Source organism: Hyperolius riggenbachi, chromosome 3 (assembly GCF_040937935.1).
Source record: "Hyperolius riggenbachi isolate aHypRig1 chromosome 3, aHypRig1.pri, whole genome shotgun sequence".
NCBI lineage: Eukaryota > Metazoa > Chordata > Amphibia > Anura > Hyperoliidae > Hyperolius > Hyperolius riggenbachi.
In genome coordinates, this window is record NC_090648.1 from 350,369,214 (window position 1) to 350,388,445 (window position 19,232).

The window sequence follows — 19,232 nt, forward strand, 5'->3', positions numbered from 1 at the left end:
TTTATAAACTATGGGCTTGTAATTAGGGATGGACGCAAAACTGAAAAAAATGCACCTTTATTTCCAAATAAAATATTGGCGCCAAACATTGTGATAGGGACATAATTTAAATGGTTTTATAACCGGGACAAAAGGGCAAATACGTTTCATGGGTTTTAATTACAGTAGCATGCATTATTTAATAAGGCCGAAAACTGAAAAATAATTATTTTTTCCCCCACATTTTTCCTATTTTCCCATTAAAACACATTTAGAAAAAAATTATTCTTGGCATAATGTCCCACCTAAAGAAAGCCTAATTGGTGGCGGAAAAAACAAGATATAGTTCATTTCATTGCGATAAGTAATAATAAAGTTATAGACGAATGAATGGAAGGAGCGCTGAAAGGTGAAAATTGCTCTGGTGCTCAGGGGGTAAAACCCCTCAGTGGTGAAGTGGTTAAAATATAATTTTGTTTTTATTATGTTCATTGCACAAACACTATTGTCCCGATTCAAATTCACTATTTCTCTTAAAGAGGAACTCCACTGAAAATAATGTAATAAAAAAAAGTGCTTCATTTTTACCATATTTATGTATAAATGATTTAGTCAGTGTTTGCTCATTGTAAAATCTTCCCTCTCCCAGATTCACATTCTGACATGTATTACATGGTGACATTGTTACTGTGGGCATTTTATGTAGCTGTTTCTGGCTGTTAGACAGCTCTAAACAGCCATTTCCTGTCTGTGAACATTGTTACATTGTGGCAGTTTGCCAGGAGTACCGCGGTATTCAGATCCTCTAGTGGGAGTGGTTTCAGCACAAAATCAGTCACACAGCGCCCCCTGATGGTCTGTTTGTGAAAATCATTCTATTTCTCATGTAAAAGGGGGTATCAGCTACTGATTGGGATAAAGTTCAATTCTTGGTTGGAGTTTCTCTTTAAAGAGAACCTGGGGTGGGGTTCTGACAATGCTAGCTGCACACAGAGGCTGGGTCTGCCTATACAGCCCAGCCTCTGTTGCTATCCCAATCCCCCCTAAGCCCTCTGAGCTGTGCTGTCGACACGCAGCATGTCGCAGCGGGCTGTGTTTACCTCTATAGTGTCAGTCTGCTTTTCCCTCCGCCTCCTGCATAGCTCCAGCCCGCTTCCCTTCCCTCCCTGCTGATTGAAGAGAAGGGACGTGGGCGGGGACCAGAGCTATGCAGGAGGTGGGGGAGCAGCCGAGATTGACACTGCAGAGGTAAACACAGCCCGCACAGTGCTGCTGTGATTTATGGGGGATAGCAGAGCGCAGGGGGAACTTAGGGGGGATCTGGATAGCAACAGAGGCTGGGCAGTATAGGCAGACCCAGCCTTTGTATGCGGATAGCATTGTCAGAACCCCACCTCGGGTTCCCTTTAAGTGATATTTTCACATCTTACGAATAAAATGCCTTTAATGTCACCAGCAAGCAAGAAAATACTCAGAATAATTTGACAGTGCTTGTTCACCTACTTTTTGGTACTTAAGTTAATTTTAAACATAAGATGTAAAATTATCTCCTAGTAGAAAACTATAACTGTCTGCTTAGCACTCTGTGAGCATTCGCGCATGCGCAGTACGGAGCTGCCGGTTTCAGGAGCACTCAGGCTCCCAAAGATTGCTGAACCGTCCCGCAGTGGCGGAAGTGAGTAGTCTCTGACCCATCGGCCAGAGACTGCTAACGGGGGATCCAGGGCTGGAATGCAGGGGGGGTAGGAGAAACAGGAAGGCTCTATAGCAGGGCTTTTCAATCTCTTCACTAATTGTACCACTTTTATCACCTGAAAATTTTGAAGTACCACCCGAGGGCCTGCGCAGTAGAGCGGACCCGATCAGGCTCGGATCTTTCCACCAAAATCAAAGCGGAGAGCTGCTATGGCGTATGCAGGTATGCTGACAAGGAGATTTTTGAGCGTCTTTTTGCTGGATCCCCTCTACTGTGGAGGAAGGTGGAAGCCTCTTTAGCCCCCGAGGTCCTCGCTATGCTGCCCTGCAGAATAGTTCAGACCTCAGATCAGCAGTAACGCAACTGTCACTGTTCACCGAGTGCCTGGCTGTCTCTTCACCACTGATCTGAGGTCTGAAGTATGCCGCAGGGCAGCACAGCGGGGAGCGAACGAAAGGAGCTGAACTTTGTGGAGGCAAGATGGGATAAGTGGTAGACAAACCTGGTGTGTACCACCTGGGCAACAGCAAAGTACCACTGGTGGTACACGTACCACAGGTTGAAAAGCCCTGCTCTATAGGACCCAGAGCCTTCCCTCTCCTTAGGTGAGTATCGGTTTTAGTTTTTGAAATAGCTCAGACTCTCTTTAACCTCCTTGGCGGTAACCCCGTGTGTGACACGGGGTAAGCCGCCGAAAGGGTGCCGCTCAGGCCCTGCTGGGCCGATTTACATAATTTTTTTTTTGCTGGACGCAGCTAGCACTTTGCTAGCTGCGCCAGCACCCCGATCACCGCCGCCGCGCGCCCGATCGCCGGTATCCTGTGCGGCGCGCGGCCCCCCCAGACCCCTGCGCTGCCTGGCCAATCAGTGCCAGGCAGCGCCAAGGGGTGGATCGGGTCTCCCAATGACGTCCGTGACGTCATTCCGCCCCGTCGCCATGGCGACGGGTGAAGCCCTCCAGGAAATCCCGTTCTTTGAACGGGATTTCCTGATCGCCGGAGGCGATCGGCGGGGCTGGGGGGATGCCGCTGAGCAGCGGTTATCATGTAGCGAGCCCTGGGCTCGCTACATGATTTAAAAAAAAACTGCTGCGCTGCCCCCTGGCGGTATTTTTCATACTGCCAAGGGGGTTAAGGGAACTCTTATGATGCAGCACTGAGTGAACATGTAAACATATATCAGAGGTTGGCGCTCACAATGCCACCTATCCTCCCACCTTCACTTAAAAAGCAATATTCCCCTTTAAAAACCAAACATATGCACAATGTCCGCTTGGCAGTAATAAGCCAGCTATGATATAAACCGATTCCAATTTCAATATCACAGTCTATTTGTGTAAGAGAGTCCTATCACAGTCAGTGTTCATTCAAGGTCACTTTTTGAGTTGCTGGCAGATTCATATATCCAAAAGACAATATCCCGTCACCACACCTCTGTGAGATACACTCACCAGATGCTTAGACCTGCTGATAGGTCAGATGGCGCTTTGGGACAGTCACAGGGTCGTCCCTCACCCCTTCTGGCAAGATCCAACCAGCTTCCAAGAATCCAATAAGTTCTATATCCGCCTCAACGTACCTCAATAAAAATACTCCACATAGCGTAATACTGTCACTTTAATTAAAATTTTAAAATCAGTTGCACTTACAATTTTCACAGTAAAATCTCGCACAGAGTGATTTATCCTGCGGGCTCTCCCCCGCAAAGGTGGCTGGCTGGCTTGGGTCTCCCTTCGCCTCTGGTGGACTTCCGACCGCCGCGCGCTCGGTCAGCTTTGCCCTCCTATAGCGTCCTGGGTCCCGCCGTAGCCTCGTGTATCCTGCTGTCTCTTACGCGTTAGGCCCCGCCTTACATGTTTCGTCACTCCGTGACTCATCAGAAGCTGGGGCCCAAACGCGACTGACAGCCATTTATGCTCCCTCCCCTCCATGCGCCGATACGCCGTTCTGCCACCTTATTCCACCTAGTACGCTGCTCCTACCTTATTCTCCCTAGTTTTCAGGGCCAGCGTACTAGGACCCAGCCAATCAGCCTTACATATGACAATCCTATAAAAATTTAGTGCTGCTACGCTGCATCATAGCTCAATATTAAGCTTCTTATATTAAAACATTAAATTGAAGATAAAATAAATGTACAAAATAAATCCTAAAAAATACAAATGACATTATCAGCATCCAAATTACACTATCTGAAGGAGGAAAGAAACAAGATTTTTTTTGTGAACAAAGGTCACTCGCACGTTCACTCCACCTTTCCCCTCTAGCTTATCATTGTTCTCTCATCCTCTCTCCCCACATTATCAGTACACAGTTCCTACCCCCCATTTTTTTCCCCATTAGCCAGAACCCCCCCCCCCCCCCCCCCAGAAACTACCACTGATTGGGGTAACAGGAGAGGAATGAACATGCCAGCCCCATACATACACATACACCTCTACCTTATTGGGGGGCCTGCCCCTATTCGCATGATATTTCATAGGCCATATTCATAGCCATTCTCTGACAGCTACAGAACCATTATGTCTCCATTTTTTGTGTGTGGAGATCCACAGCATAGGCCCCAGACACCCTCCTCTAGTCCCCCAAAAAACAAACCAGGTCTATGTCAATGTTCAGCCCCTCGGGTCTCAGGGTGCACATGTACACATCCATACTAATTCAATTTGCATACAGCTGTTTCAAGCTCCTTGGCACTGACTAGTGCAGGGAGGGATATTTTTTATTACCACTATTACAGCATATATATTTTTTTTTTTTCCCTGTGCAAAGGGGCTTTAAGGTTTCAGTCCCTTACAAAATCCAAGTTGTTCTGGCTCACTGAATTAACTAGGCAAAACATCTTATATACAATATTTTGAAAACGCTACAGTGATGAATGATGATAAACTCAATTAAAAGTTGAATCAATAAAAGTCCCTAAAAGATATAAAAATGTGTTAAAAAAAACACTAGAATCAGTCCTAACTGACTACTCAGATGAAATGTCTCTAGACAGGTGCACCTCTGTCAGCCATGTTGATAGATAGCGCTCACCACGACAAAGCACCCTGTAAGGGGATAGACTCATCCCGTTAGTATTTGTATGTAGAACAGAGGTGCCAGCAGGATAAAAGTCAATACAATTTTTAAAAATTGCTTGGAGGAAGTGGTGGGCTTGCCTCCCAAAAGCAGAAGCGAGATCCTATCTTCATAAAAATCAATACATTTATTATACGGTACTCCAAAAACAGTGCAACGCGTTTTGCAGGCCCAGCCTGCTTCATCAGGCAATTAACGTGGTGACAAAACAGAATTTCTGTCTAGAAGGTATAGTCCTGCTCTCGCCGCCTCACTCCTGACCCGGCGCGGAGATCCTTCCTTGCCAGACATACAGGAAGGATCTCCGCGCTGGGTCAGGAGTGAGGTGGTGAGAGCGGGACTATACCTTCTAGCCTACCCGGGAAGCAATGAGGGAGATCCTGTCATTACTCTATGCCCTAACTACCTGCAACCATATTGTTAACGCATTTTAATAATAAAATTGTGCTATTTTAAATTGAATTACGCTATGGAAGCATCTCTTTTTGTATGAGGTACGAACCTATCTGGATATACTACCCAGGACCCCATTACAGTGGGAGGAGTTGGCAACCCTATAGTGCTGGATCTGCACATTGCTGGGCGCTTGATGACCAGTCTGACAGTGGTCATACTAACTGGGTGAGTCTATTCCCTCACGGGGTACTTGGTGGTGGATAGAAGATTAGCTAAGCGCTATCTACTATATATGAGGAAAAAAATCTTATATGTAAGTGTATCAATGCATGTATGTTAAACCATTATACAATACATTCCCTAACAATCTGTGAGATTTGGAGTGTCCAGGTTTGGTGCCCATCAGAGGAATACTACAGGTGTAAAGGTGTGCCAAGCACCTGCTGTGTGCAGCTAAATTACTCATGCAGTAAGATGTGGTGTCTGTATAACACAGAGTCCAGGTTATATGTTGATTTCAAGCTTTGGTTAGTTTTGCATATTCATAGAAGGCTCCAATTTGAAAGGAAGATACTTTTTAATAACCTTGTCACATAAAACTGATATGCTTGTAGCAAGAGCTTGTTGGTAATGCACTCATGCAACCCCCCTCATGTACGAATGTGGCCGTACTGTGCCTGCGTGAGTAAGGCCTACTTGCACAGTAAACTAAAGCCACTTGTCCACATGTTTTATGCTACATGGTCGGCACTGCAAAGAACGGGATTTCCTGGAGGGCTTCCCCCGTCGCCATGACATCGTCATCCCGATCCACCCCTCAGCGCTGATAGGCCAGGTTGCGCAAGGGGTCTGGGGGGGGGGGGTGCGGCGATCGGTGTGCACATGTAGCTAGCAAAGTGCTAGCTGTGTTTGGAAAAAAAAATGTGTGCAAATCGGCCCAGCAGGGCCTGAGAAATCCTCATGCACGGAAGGTTAAAGGACACCCGAGGTGAAAATAAACTGATGCGAATAACTGACTTTTTTTTTTTAGATATTCCACAGTTTTATTTTATATTTAAATCTTAGTTTCTACTGTCTCATTGTCTCTGCTCAATGGCATCTTCATTGATGTCTGCCAGAGTTCAAATCTATGAATTATTGGCCTTTCTTTTAATCTCTTTCCTGCTCTCCGAAGCCAATTTCTGAAAGGAAAGTGTTTTATGGCTGTAAAAAAAACCTATTAGTGAGGGTTATGCTATAGTCTGATCCAGTCCAACCTGGGCAGAAACTGTCACTTGCATACCTGATGTTTAAATTTTTCAGGCAGAGAAAGGAAAAAAAGGAACACAGCCTAGTTATTTGCATGTTAGATGTGTACGACAGCGCCAATCTCATCATGTCACATTTCACCTCAGTTGTCCTTTGGAGGTTGCCATATTTATTTCCGTTTAAGCAATACCAGTTGCCTGGTAGCCCTGCTGGTCATTTTCCTCTAATACTTTTAAGCTAGGTCTACACGCTCTGATGTGCTTTATCAATCGAGCCGCTGATGCGGCTCGATTGATAAGATCTAACAGGTCCGATCTCGCTGCCGCCGATTCCCTGCTCGTTCCCCACGAGCGGACAATGGCAGGGAATCGAGCGGAAGATAAGCGGCGCCGGCGGGGATGAGCGGGTATCGAATCCGACGCACGTGCAGATGAGCGGGGACGTGGAAGAGTTGATTAGCCACCGGATCGCTCCGTCTAGATGGGGCTTCTGGTGTGATTCAGACACTACTGCAGCCAAATAGATCAACAGGGATGCCAGACAACTGGCATTGTTTAACCCTCCTGACGGTAAGCCCGAGCTGAGCTCGGGCTATGCCGCGTAGGAGGAGATCTCAGCCCCTGGTGGGGCGATTTGCACCATTTAAAGTGCTGTACGCGCAGCTAGCACTTTGCTAGCCGCGCGTACAGCTTGATCACCGATCACCGATCGCCCGCACACAGCGGCGGAAGAGGCCCCCCCGCCAGAGCCCTGCACTGCCCGGACCAATGAGTTCCGGGCAGCGCTATAGGCTGGATCGGAGGCGTTTGACGACAGGACGTCGGCTGACGTCCATGTTGTCATTCCGATTGTCGCCATGGCGACAGGAGAAGCCATACAGGGGAGCGCGTTATATACGCGTTCCCCTGTTTGCTATTGATGCCAGCGACGATCGAACTAGAGGGACACATGCGCCCTCTAGTGGAGTTTCATGTAGCTACCACTCTGGTAGCTTTACATGAAACATTAAAAAAAAAAATTGGATTTCTGCAAGTTTTGCAGAAAAAATAAACTGCCAGGAAGGTTAAGAGGAAATAAATATGGAAGCCTTCTTATTTCTCTCACTTCAGTTGTCCTTTAAGTTGCTTTTTATTGCCAAGGATGATCTTACCTTTTTGACAGAAGGAAATGGCATATCTGGTCTTTCTTTTGTGTCACATTACGTTTATGCTGTTTAAATATGGGCACATCTACATGTTAAGGGCTGGTTCAGACGGACGTTTGGAGGCGTCGCTTTCGATGGCGTTGCGTTCGTGATGCGTTCAGGCTTTCAGCAGCGTTCGCATTGCGTTCGGATGCGGTCGCGGTTTTTCTTCCCCTAGGGGGACATTACCCGTCGCGGTTAACCGCCCCTGGAAGCAACATGTAGCTTCCAGGGGCTCCTTGAACGCCAGTGAAAATCGGGACCCGAACGCCGCGTTTGTGCAAACGCGCGTAAAAGCTTGGTACAAACGCTCCCATTCACTTGAATGGGAGCGTTTAACGCCAAGCCCCGAACGCTGGCAGTAAACGCTCTGCAAACGTCCGTCTGAACCAGCCCTAAAGGAAAAAAAATCTTTACATAGGGTACACTTACTTTTTCTCACGACTTAAAGGAGAACTGTAGTGAGAGGTATATGGAGGCTGCCATATTTATTTCCTTTTAAGCAATACCAGTTGCCTGGCTGCCCTGCTGAACCTCTGCCTCTGATACCTTTAGCCCTAGACCCTGAACAAGCATGCAGCAGATCAATTGTTTCTGACATTGTCAGATCTGACAGATTAGCTGCATGCTTGTTTCTGATGCAATTCACACTACTGCAGGCAAATAGCTCAGCAGGGCTGCCAGGCAACTGGTATTACTTAAAAGGAAATAAATATGGCAGCCTCCATATACCTCTCACTACAGTTCTCCTTTAATTATTTGCAGTCAGCAGGCTCTGTGCTGCAAGTAAACCGCTTTACTGGGGGCTGAAAATCAGCTACTGTTATGAAATGGATTTAGAGATCACAATACACTTTACTAGCTCTCATACTTTCTGAAGCTGAAGAGTTAATGCCTGTCTAAATTCAAAATTGACAAATCAGTGGTTGAATTGTATGTCTATATACAGGTGCTTTAGTTAGTTAACTGACACTTTTTATACTACTGCACTGACTACAATATACACATTTTATGTCAGCTAATACTTGATTTTCTGTAGACATCTCGGACAGTGATCAAATCTCAAGAGAAGCAAATGCTCACTCCCAAACAGCACTTAGGCCTAGTGCACACCAAAAACCGCTAGCAGATCCGCAAAATGCTAGCAGATTTTGAAACGCTTTTTCTTATTTTTCTGCAGCGTTTCAGCTAGCGTTTTGCGGTTTTGTGTAGCGGTTTTGGTATAGTAGATTTCATGTATTGTTACAGTAAATCTGTTACTGAACAGCTACTGTAACAAAAAACGCCTGGCAAACCGCTCTGAAGTGCCGTTTTTCAGAGCGGTTTGCGTTTTTCCTATACTTAACATTGAGGCAGAAACGCATCCGCAATCCAAAATCTGCAGCAGCCCGGGAGTATGCGTTTCTGCAAAACGCCTCCCGCTCTGGTGTGCACCAGCCCATTGAAATACATTACCCTAGCAGATCCGCACCTGCAAGTGGATCGCAAACTGCAGCCGAACCGCTCTGGTGTGCACTAGGCCTAAGCCATTGAAATCTGTCTGTAGACAACCTGTCAGCCAATAACAAGGTGCAATTACTTGCACCTGTGTCTGCAGTTACAAATCTGGTAAGAGCTGAAATGATCCAACCATAGACAGGAGATAGAGAGGGGGTAGCTCATTTGTACATAGATCATGTGAACAGCAGGGGGCACTGCAGGCAGGTATCCTTTCATCTTCCTCTCTCCCACTGACCTGCACACTAGGAAACTGCAAAAATAAATATTCAAATCACAAATGCTGGTGCACATACCAGGCGAGGGTCCTGGGCTCAGCCACCAACCGGTACCCCCACCCCACATGCTACGCCAAGGGGGCAGCACATTGCTCACACCACCAGGTTGATTGCCCGCAACTGCCCCTTAATTGAATGCTAAACACAAGAAAAGCAAATGTTCACTTCCAGACTTTGCCGTTCAAATTGGTCTGCAAACAGTCAGCCAATAAAAAGGTGCAATTACTTGCACCCACCATGTGACAATTGATGCTCAAGTCTGACTAGGTTTGGGGGCCCCGTTAAACTGTTGCTCCATGATTTCATGTTATGCATCTAGAACTTTTTTTATTTTTAATAAATTCTTGCTGCTCCATTCACATATGATCACTAGGCAACGTCACAGGAAGTTAAGGTGGACCCAAATTAAAAATACAAGATTTCAGAAATAAAATCTATTTACTAAATTATAATAATTAGCAGCCTTTTTTCAGCTGCATGATGACAAATATAAAATATTTTACATTTATTGGAGGAACCCCTCCCTTCCTTTCATATTGCCGGGATTTTTATGGCAAACTGGTGGAGGAGTTAAAAAAACAAAAACAAAACACAGGCTGCTACTGATGATGTCACAGGGGAGGTGATCTAAGCTTGTGTGAGGTTTCACATAGACAATGCCCCTGTGAGGGAGGGTAGCTGATGAAAAACACACCCATGATCTAAAACCTCCTACTAAGCTTAGAAGTAATGGCTGCCACCTGTATAACCCTAGTTATGAAAAGAGAAGGGTGAAAAGCATGCACTGAAATGCTCATGGGCTTAAAGGAGTGTTTATTTATCTATGTATGTGTCAGAGTGGTGCAACGAAATATTTTGAATTAAAAAAATGTTTGGTTTAGTTCCGCTTTAAGGTGGCCATACACTAGATCAACCAACACACTTGTTATGTCAATATCACAGTTTCACTGAAACATCCAGCTGTACAGGTAGATGTTCATTTGGTAGAATAAGTATAGCAGAAAGGAAACACTGGGAAGAGAACTCTGCCCTTGCGAGCTAGAATATAGAGGGTAGTGGGGTGGAGGCACCAGGTAATGAGAGGTAGTGAGCTGTGATATCTGATGAAAATGTACCTGTATCTCAGAAGGACTATGACATATAAGGGCTGGATTACACAGGCGAGATGGCTGGCAGCGGCTCGTTTAGCTACACGCTTTTTTGCTACCAAGCATTGAGTTTGTCATCAATTTGTGGCATTTCATTATGGTGTCACATTTTGAGCCCCTAGGGCAGGGGTGTCAAACTCTGAATCACGTAAGGTGTCAATCTCTGAAACACAGTTTTAGTTGCGGACCACATTGCTTATTAACATTTAACTGGGGCCCCAGTAGGCTTCCTAAAACATCAGGTGCAATACCTGAATATGGTACCTGCACTGGTGTGTGCCTCTAGATGGGAGGGCAGCGTGTTATCTGCAGTAAAAGAACAGTGGCAATGGAGAGCAGCAGCCTGTGCTGTACGAGTGATCTCCAAACCTGTCCTCAAGGCCCACCAACAGTACATGTTTTGCAGGAAACTACAAACATGCACAGGTGAGGTAATTCGTGTTTCAGCAGAGCTGATTACCTCTGTGGATTTCCACAAAACATTGCAAGCACTGTTGGTGGGCCTTGAGGACAGGGTTGGGGATCACTGCTTATAAGGTATTGCACAAATCTACTCACACCGATCCAAACATTGTATGTGTATTGTGGGATACTCAGGCCAGTGGATGGAGTTGGAGAAGAGGGAGGTGTTCACTCCATACCGCTAACAGCTGTTTCCCTTAAAAAAGTAGTACTGGTGGGTGGAGGTAAAAAAAAGGGCACCGCAAAGCGCACAATGGTATTGGCGGCTTTTGCGACGCCCACAGTACGCAGAATATTTTTTAACGGCAATAGCAGTCTTAATACAAAAAAAATCAGTGACATTCATATAACAGCAATAGGACGTCTCAATACGAAAATTACATAGTGGAAAACTCTGGGCATCTGTATTTCCCTGTAATGCTGCACTGGGGAGGGGTTGTTAAGGGTTAGGCACCACCAGGGTAAGGTTAGGCATCGGAAGAGGGAGGGCTCTGTGTGAAAGTAGGGTTGGGCTAGGTCATCGTAAAATATCAGTAAAGTTTACCAATATTTTACTATCAGAATTTAGTGATATTCTACTAGCGGCAATATCCGGCACCCTCGTTCGAGCGGCCGTTTTCATGCTATACCACTAACGACCCGCCGACGCCTATCGGCGTTAGGCGGTCGTTAAGTGGTTAACCTTGTATACACAAAAAACATACCTAATGAAAATTACTACTTAAAAATAAAGTTAGGTTTTGAATTATAGATCCTAGCTCTCTGCCACATTTTTACTCATGTTTTGTCAATCTTCGTAGCCTCTACTAATGTTTCCTGCATCTCCCATCTACCTTTCTCTGTATGTTTGCCTTGGGCTAAGTATCAGGAGGGAGCATATATGCTTTTACGTACATGCTCATTCTTTACAAGCACTCCTGTTCCCACAAAAAAATGTGGTTAATATGTTTCTCTAAGCTAGCTTGACACATTAGAATAAACTCAGGCAGCAGCTTTATCTGCCATTACAAGTGAAGATGAACAGATGTTGCATAGTAGTCAAACATGTTTACATTCCACATTTGCCAGGAAGTGAAACCATTTCTATGACCCATGACCATACAGTCAAATCTAATTAACCCAACTTCCTTGTAACCAGGGCTAAGATGTTGTTACTCTTCCAAGTGTTCCCTGCAGCTTGGGAAGCTTTTATCATTGGGCCACGACTGCTGCATGTGAGATTTTAGTCACTAATCTGTTCAAATGTATCTTTTGCAAATAAGTCGGCAAGTAGCTTAATTTTATGACCTAAAGGAAAAAAAAAATCTCATCTGCATTCGAGCCTCCTCATTCATCTGTCTTATGCTTAGATCCATGTTATACACTTGGCCAAGCTACAGGATTTCCCCAGAGTGGCAACATCAATCCACAGCAGCAAGATGAGGGTACGCCTGCTCTGGGGCGAGATGGACTAAGTGCTTCCAGAAACAGCTTGCAGGTGTCCCTGCCAGAAGTGATTTGAAAGCTTGGAACTGCTGTTAACGGTCTGTAGTGCCATTGTAACACCCCGTGCAACATGTTGAAACATTTCTTAAAGAAAACCTATGATGACTGAAATATGAAAGCTGCCATTGCTGACCTTTCTTTCTTTCTAAAAAATGCTAATTTCTTGACTATTAAGCCTTCTGCTTTAATGGTTTCTGAGTCACTAGCCAGTCACTAACTTAGAACACATTGCAGGGACTTGGCTTACAAGGACTGTTTTAGGCCTCTTTTCCATGGGCAGCTGAACTGTGATTTGTTGGGTAGTTCAGCCTCCTGGCTGACAATTACAAGTGTCCCATTTGGCTGCATTTACATGTCGTGTCTGAGGACAGCAACCGCCATGCTCAGAATTCACCACATTCAGCTGCCTGTGGAAGAGAGGCCTTACTAAGGGTCTTCACGGTGGAGAAAGGAATTGACTAGGTAAACATGGTCTGTTAATATCATAAACTTACTCCATTATGCTCACATACGTTTTGGTAGGCTGCATGAACTGAGAGCGCCCAGACTGGTGCTGCTGCTCTCTAAGGCTGCTCCAGACATTACAACTTGGCTGTTGTTGAAAAGTCATTTTCAAGTAGACCTTAGATCTGGTCGTACCACCAGAAGGTTATTAAGTATCAATAGCAGTAATAATCCCCCTCCTCGGTTGACGTCCATGACGTCACTCCGCTCGTCGCTATGGCGACGAGGTAAGCGAAACAAGGCAGGCCGCTCATTGCGGCCTTCCTTGTTAATTCTGATCGCCGGAGGCGTTCAGAATGACGCGACCGGAGCGCCCTCTAGTGGGCTTTCATGCAGCCAACTTCCAGTTGGCTGCATGAAATAGTTTTTTTTTTATTTAAAAAAAAACCTCCCGCAGCCGCCCTGGCGATCTTAACCACTTGAGGACCACAGTCTTTTCGCCCCTTAAGGACCAGAGCCTTTTTCTCCATTCAGACCACTGCAGCTTTCACGGTTTATTGCTCGGTCATACAACCTACCACCTAAATGAATTTTACCTCCTTTTCTTGTCACTAATACAGCTTTCTTTTGGTGCTATTTGATTGCTCCTGCGATTTTTACTTTTTATTATATTCATCAAAAAAGACATGAATTTTGGCAAAAAAATGATTTTTTAACTTTCTGTGCTGACATTTTTCAAATAAAGTAAAAATTTCTGTATACATGCAGTGCGAAAAATGTGGACAAACATGTTTTGGATAAAAAAAAACCCATTCAGTGTATATTTATTGGTTTGGGTAAAAGTTATAGCGTTTACAAACTATGGTGCAAAAAGTGAATTTTCCCATTTTCAAGCATCTATGACTTTTCTGACCCCCTGTCATGTTTCATGAGGGGCTAGAATTCCAGGATAGTATAAATACCCCCCAAATGACCCCATTTTGGAAAGAAGACATCCCAAAGTATTCACTGAGAGGCATAGTGAGTTCATAGAAGATATTATTTTTTGTCACAAGTAAGCGGAAAATGACATTTTGTGACAAAAAAAAAAAAAAGTTTCCATTTCTTCTAACTTGCGACAAAAAAAAATGAAATCTGCCACGGACTCACCATGCCCCTCTCTGAATACCTTGAAGTGTCTACTTTTCAAAATGGGGTCATTTGTGGGGTGTGTTTACTGTCCTGACATTTTGGGGGTGCTAAATTGTAAGCACCCCTGTAAAGCCTAAAGGTGCTCATTGGACTTTGGACCCCTTAGCGCAGTTAGGCTGCAAAAAAGTGCCACACATGTGGTATTGCCGTACTCAGTAGAAGTAGTATAATGTGTTTTGGGGTGTATTTTTACACATACCCATGCTGGGTGGGAGAAATATCTCTGTAAATGACAATTTTTTCATTTTTTTACACACAATTGTCCATTTACAGAGTTATTTCTCCCACCCAGCATGGGTATGTGTAAAAATACACCACAAAACACATTATACTACTTCTCCCGAGTACGGCAATACCACATGTGTGGCACTTTTTTGCACTCTAACTGCGCTAAAGGGCCCAAAGTCCAATGAGTACCTTTAGGATTTCACAGGTCATTTTGCGGAATTTGATTTTCAGACTACTCCTCACGGTTTAGGGCCCCTAAAATGCCAGGGCAGTATAGGAACCCCACAAATGACCCCATTTTAGAAAGAAGACACCCCAAGGTATTCCGTTAGGAGTATGGTGAGTTCATAGAAGATTTTATTTTTTGTCACAAGTTAGCGGAACATGACACTTTGTGGAAAAAAACAATTAAAATCAATTTCCGCTAACTTGTGACAAAAAAATAAAATCTTCTATGAACTCCCCATACTCCTAACTGAATACCTTGGGGTGTCTTCTTTCTAAAATGGGGTCATTTGTGGGGTTCCTATACTGCCCTGGCATTTTAGGGGCCCTAAACCGTGAGGAGTAGTCTGGAAATCAAATTCCGCAAAATGACCTGTGAAATCCTAAAGGTACTCATTGGACTTTGGGCCCTTTAGCGCAGTTAGGGTGCAAAAAAGTGCCACACATGTGGTATCGCCGTACTCGGGAGAAGTAGTACAATGTGTTTTGGGGTGTATTTTTACACATACCCATGCTGGGTGGGAGAAATAACTCTGTAAATGGACAATCGTGTGTAAAAAAATCAAAAGATTGTCATTTACAGAGGTATTTTTCCCACCCAGCATAGGTATGTGTAAAAATACACCCCAAAACACATTATACTACTTCTCCCGAGTACGGCGATACCACATGTGTGGCACTTTTTTGCACCCTAACTGCGCTAAGGGGCCCAGAGTCCAATGAGTACCTTTAGGCTTTACAGGGGTGCTCAAAATTTAGCACCCCGCCCACTTGCCAGGACAGTTAACAAACCCCACAAATGACCCCATTTTGGAAAGAATACACGCTAAGGTATTCCATGAGGGCCATGGTGAGTTCATAGAAAATTTTATTTTTTGTCACAAGTTAGCGGAAAATGACATTTTGTGAAAAAAACCAAAAACACAAAACCACAATTTCTGCTAACTTGTGACAAAAAATAAAACATTCTATGAACTCACCATGCACCTCACGGAATACTTTGGGGTGTCCTCTTTCCAAAATGGCATCATTCGTGGGGTCTGTCCTGGCATTTTAGGGTCTCTGCAATCATTACATGTATGGCCAGTATTAGGAGTTTCTGCTATACTCCTTATATTGGGCATAAGGGTAATGCACTGTGGGCTGAAAGGAAAAATGAACGTCAAACAATCAATCAATGTGGATGAAAAAATATCTGCCAAAAAATTTTGAAAAAAAAAAAGAGGAGGAAGGCATCTGCCAGGACATAGGAGCTGCCGCCCCAAAAATCCAAACCCACCAGCTCGTATGCCCTGGCAAACCTGATTTATCCATTCACACTGATCGATGTGGATGAACAAATCATTGCCAGAGTTCTTTTTTGATACAAAGTGTTTGCCAAAGCATATGAATCCCCAACACCACTCCTCGGCCCATATGCCTCGGCAAACATATCTTTTTGACTGCGGAGGAGAAATCTCGTCCTGCAGCGCTACATGCACCGACTTGTGTGTAAGCTGACAGACGCGCAATGTTCTGTCAGGATGCACCATCAGTGCTGCAGCTGATTGGTCGGTCTGGATAGAAAAAAAGAGAGAAGAAAAAAAGACAAAACAATACAAAAAGGAGGGGAAGGCGTCTGCCAGGACATAGGAGCTGCCGCCCCAAAAATCCAAACCCACCAGCTCGTATGCCCTGGCAAACCTGATTTATCCATTCACACCGATCGATGTGGATGAACAAATCATTGCCAGAGTTCTTTTTTGATACAAAGTGTTTGCCAAAGCATATGAATCCCCAACACCACTCCTCGGCCCATATGCCTCGGCAAACGTATCTTTTTGACTGCGGAGGAGAAATCTCGTCCTGCAGCGCTGCATGCACCGACTTGTGTGTAAGCTGACAGACGCGCAACGTTCTGTCAGGATGCACCATCAGTACTGCAGCTGGTTAGTCGTTCGCTCGGTCCACCTGGAAGGTTATTGGATGGAAAAAGAGAAAAAAAACCCCAAAAAACAAGCAAGCAGCAAAGCAATTACTTCATTAACATTAATAACCTTTGAACTTTTTTAATAAAAAACTTAACATTGCAAACCAAACATTAACTTCTTTGCTTACCTGTTTTTTGTTTTTTTTTAACTTACCTCCCGAGGACAAACCTCTCCTCCCCCATGGAACAATGTGCGAAGTGCAAATCGCACAGAGTTGTGGCGAAATACATTACGCAATTTGTCCCAAGTGAAAGGAGAGGTTTCTGGCAGCCCTGTGTATTAGGGTCTCTTGAAACCCGATGTTTGGTTTCACACTGCATATTGACATATCCGGTGGGTCGAGCCCGCCGCACCGTATCGTCCAAAACAGACCTTCAGGCAATACCGCAAGAGTAGCATTCGGCCTAGTAATGAACTGCGTCGCCATAGACTAACATGACTTCCGGGCCGATCGATATTGCCACAGAAGCCACGCAGTAACGTAGGCATGCACTAGCGTTAAGTCAAGCACTTCCGGCGTAGGGGGGGACCGCAAAGTGTGACTTTTGCCCGGCATTTTGCCCTAACGCATCGCAGCAGTGTGAAATAGCACTGAGAGACCCTTGTGTGCCTACCGCTGTGTGTGGAGTTCCCTACTCTCTAATAGTGTACCTGCTCGTGGTACCTCTCAAAACACTCCCCTAGGCATAGGCCAGGCTGGTCAGGACAGGTGGGACAATAAACAGTGGTGTCACGCCTTATTCCAGCCCTGCTGCAGACACGACAGCGTTTTCTTCGGATTCGTTGACCTGGGGTAGTCGGAATTGGATAGGCGTAATGCCTTCCATGCAGCCGGCTAGTTGCATCTTGGGGTTGGGCCACGGCACCTCCTGGATACAGGAGTTCCATCACGATCTGTTTATTAAATTGAATAAACGAGCCAGTTCTCCCAGCCTTACTGTAGAGAACAAAGCTGTTGTAAATTGCCAATTGAATGAGGTAAAAAGACACTTTTTTATACCAGCGTCTTGTTTTTCGGGCAACTAAATAGGGCGCTAACCTCTGGTCATTGAAGTCCACCCCTCCCATGTTAGTATTATACTCGTGGACGACAAGGGGTTTTTCAATGACCTCAGTTCGCCGTTGAATTTCAACTGTCGTGTCTGCGTGAATGGTGGACAGGAAGTAAACCTCCCTCTTGTCCTTCCATTTCACCGCGAGCAGGTCGTCAGCACACAAGGCGGCCCTCTGCCCCCGTTGAAGTCTGGTGGTAATGAGCCGTTGGGGGAAGCCCCGGCGACTAGGCCGCACGGTGCCACAGCATCGGATTTTTTCTATTTTTAAGTGCTGAAAGAGGGCCACACTTGTGTAATAATTGTCCACAAAAAGATGGTACCCCTTCTGGAACAAGGGTGACACCAAGTCCCACACAACCTTTCCACTGCTCCCCAGGTAGTCAGGGCATCCGACCGGCTCCAATTTTGAGTCTTTTCCCTCATAGACCCTAAAATAAGATGTATAGCCTGTGGCCCTTTCACAGAGCTTATACAGTTTCACCCCATACCGGGCGCGCTTGTTTGGGATGTACTGTTTGATGCGAAGGCGCCCGGTAAAGCGTATGAGGGACTCGTCTACGCAGATGTCCTGGTCAGGGGTATAAGCATCTGCAAATCTGGATGACAGGTGGTCTATGAGGGGTCGAATTTTGTGGAGCCGGTCAAAAGCAGGGTGGTCACTTCGATGACAGGTTTCGTTGTCATTGAAGTGCAGGAAGCGCAGGATGTTCTCAAATCGTGTCCTGGACATGGCAGCAGAGTACAGGGGAACATGATGTGCTGGGTCCGTAGACCAATAAGACCGCAACACATTCTGCTTTACTAGTCCCGTGTGAAGGAGAAGGCCCAAAAAAATTTTCATTTCGGAAACTTGGACTGGTTTCCACCGAAAAGGCTGGGCAAGGAACTTTTCCAGATTGGCGGTTATATATTGTGTGGCCTTACGGTTGGTCTCTGCCACAATTAAGTCCAAGAGATCCTGGGTGAAGAACAGATAGAAAAAGTCTAGGGCCGATCCTAGATTATCTGTCTCCACCTGGACTCCAGACTGGGCGGTGAAAGGGGGAAGTACGGGTGCGGCGGAATCAGGGGATTGCCAATTTGGGTTTGCCAGCACCTCTGGTAAATTAGGGGTAGTATGGGCCCGTCTTCTTGGTGGCTGCGACTGGGATCTTACTGCACGTGCCACCGAACCAGTTTCAACTTCCATGCTGGTGCTCGCCACTTCACCAGGGTTTACGGAAGTACTGGTGCTAGGTCCAGGAGATGTTGTGCTGCTGGTGCCTGCCCCACCATGAAATCTCAGTCCAGCACGAACACCACTCTGCAGCCCTTGAGGCTGATCCTGCGCCACCTGCGGTCCAACAACATGGGGTGTGGTACGCCTGGCTTTAGCCGGGACCTCAACCTCGTCATCACTATCGGTCAGTGAGCCACTGCTTAATTCAGGTTCAAACTCTGACCCGGAAGATTCGTCGAATGAGGCGTCCCAATCGTCCTCATCCGACTGGGCCATGTACCTGAGAACCTCATCATCGGAATACCCCTTTCTTGCCATGGTGGGCTGCTAAATTTAGGGAGTATTTGAGAGGTAGAAAGCTGTGGTCACTGAGTTTTGATAAAAAAAATAAATCAAAACTGAGGTTTACAGTGCCACAGCTATTGTACAGTGTTTTTTGCAGTGATCA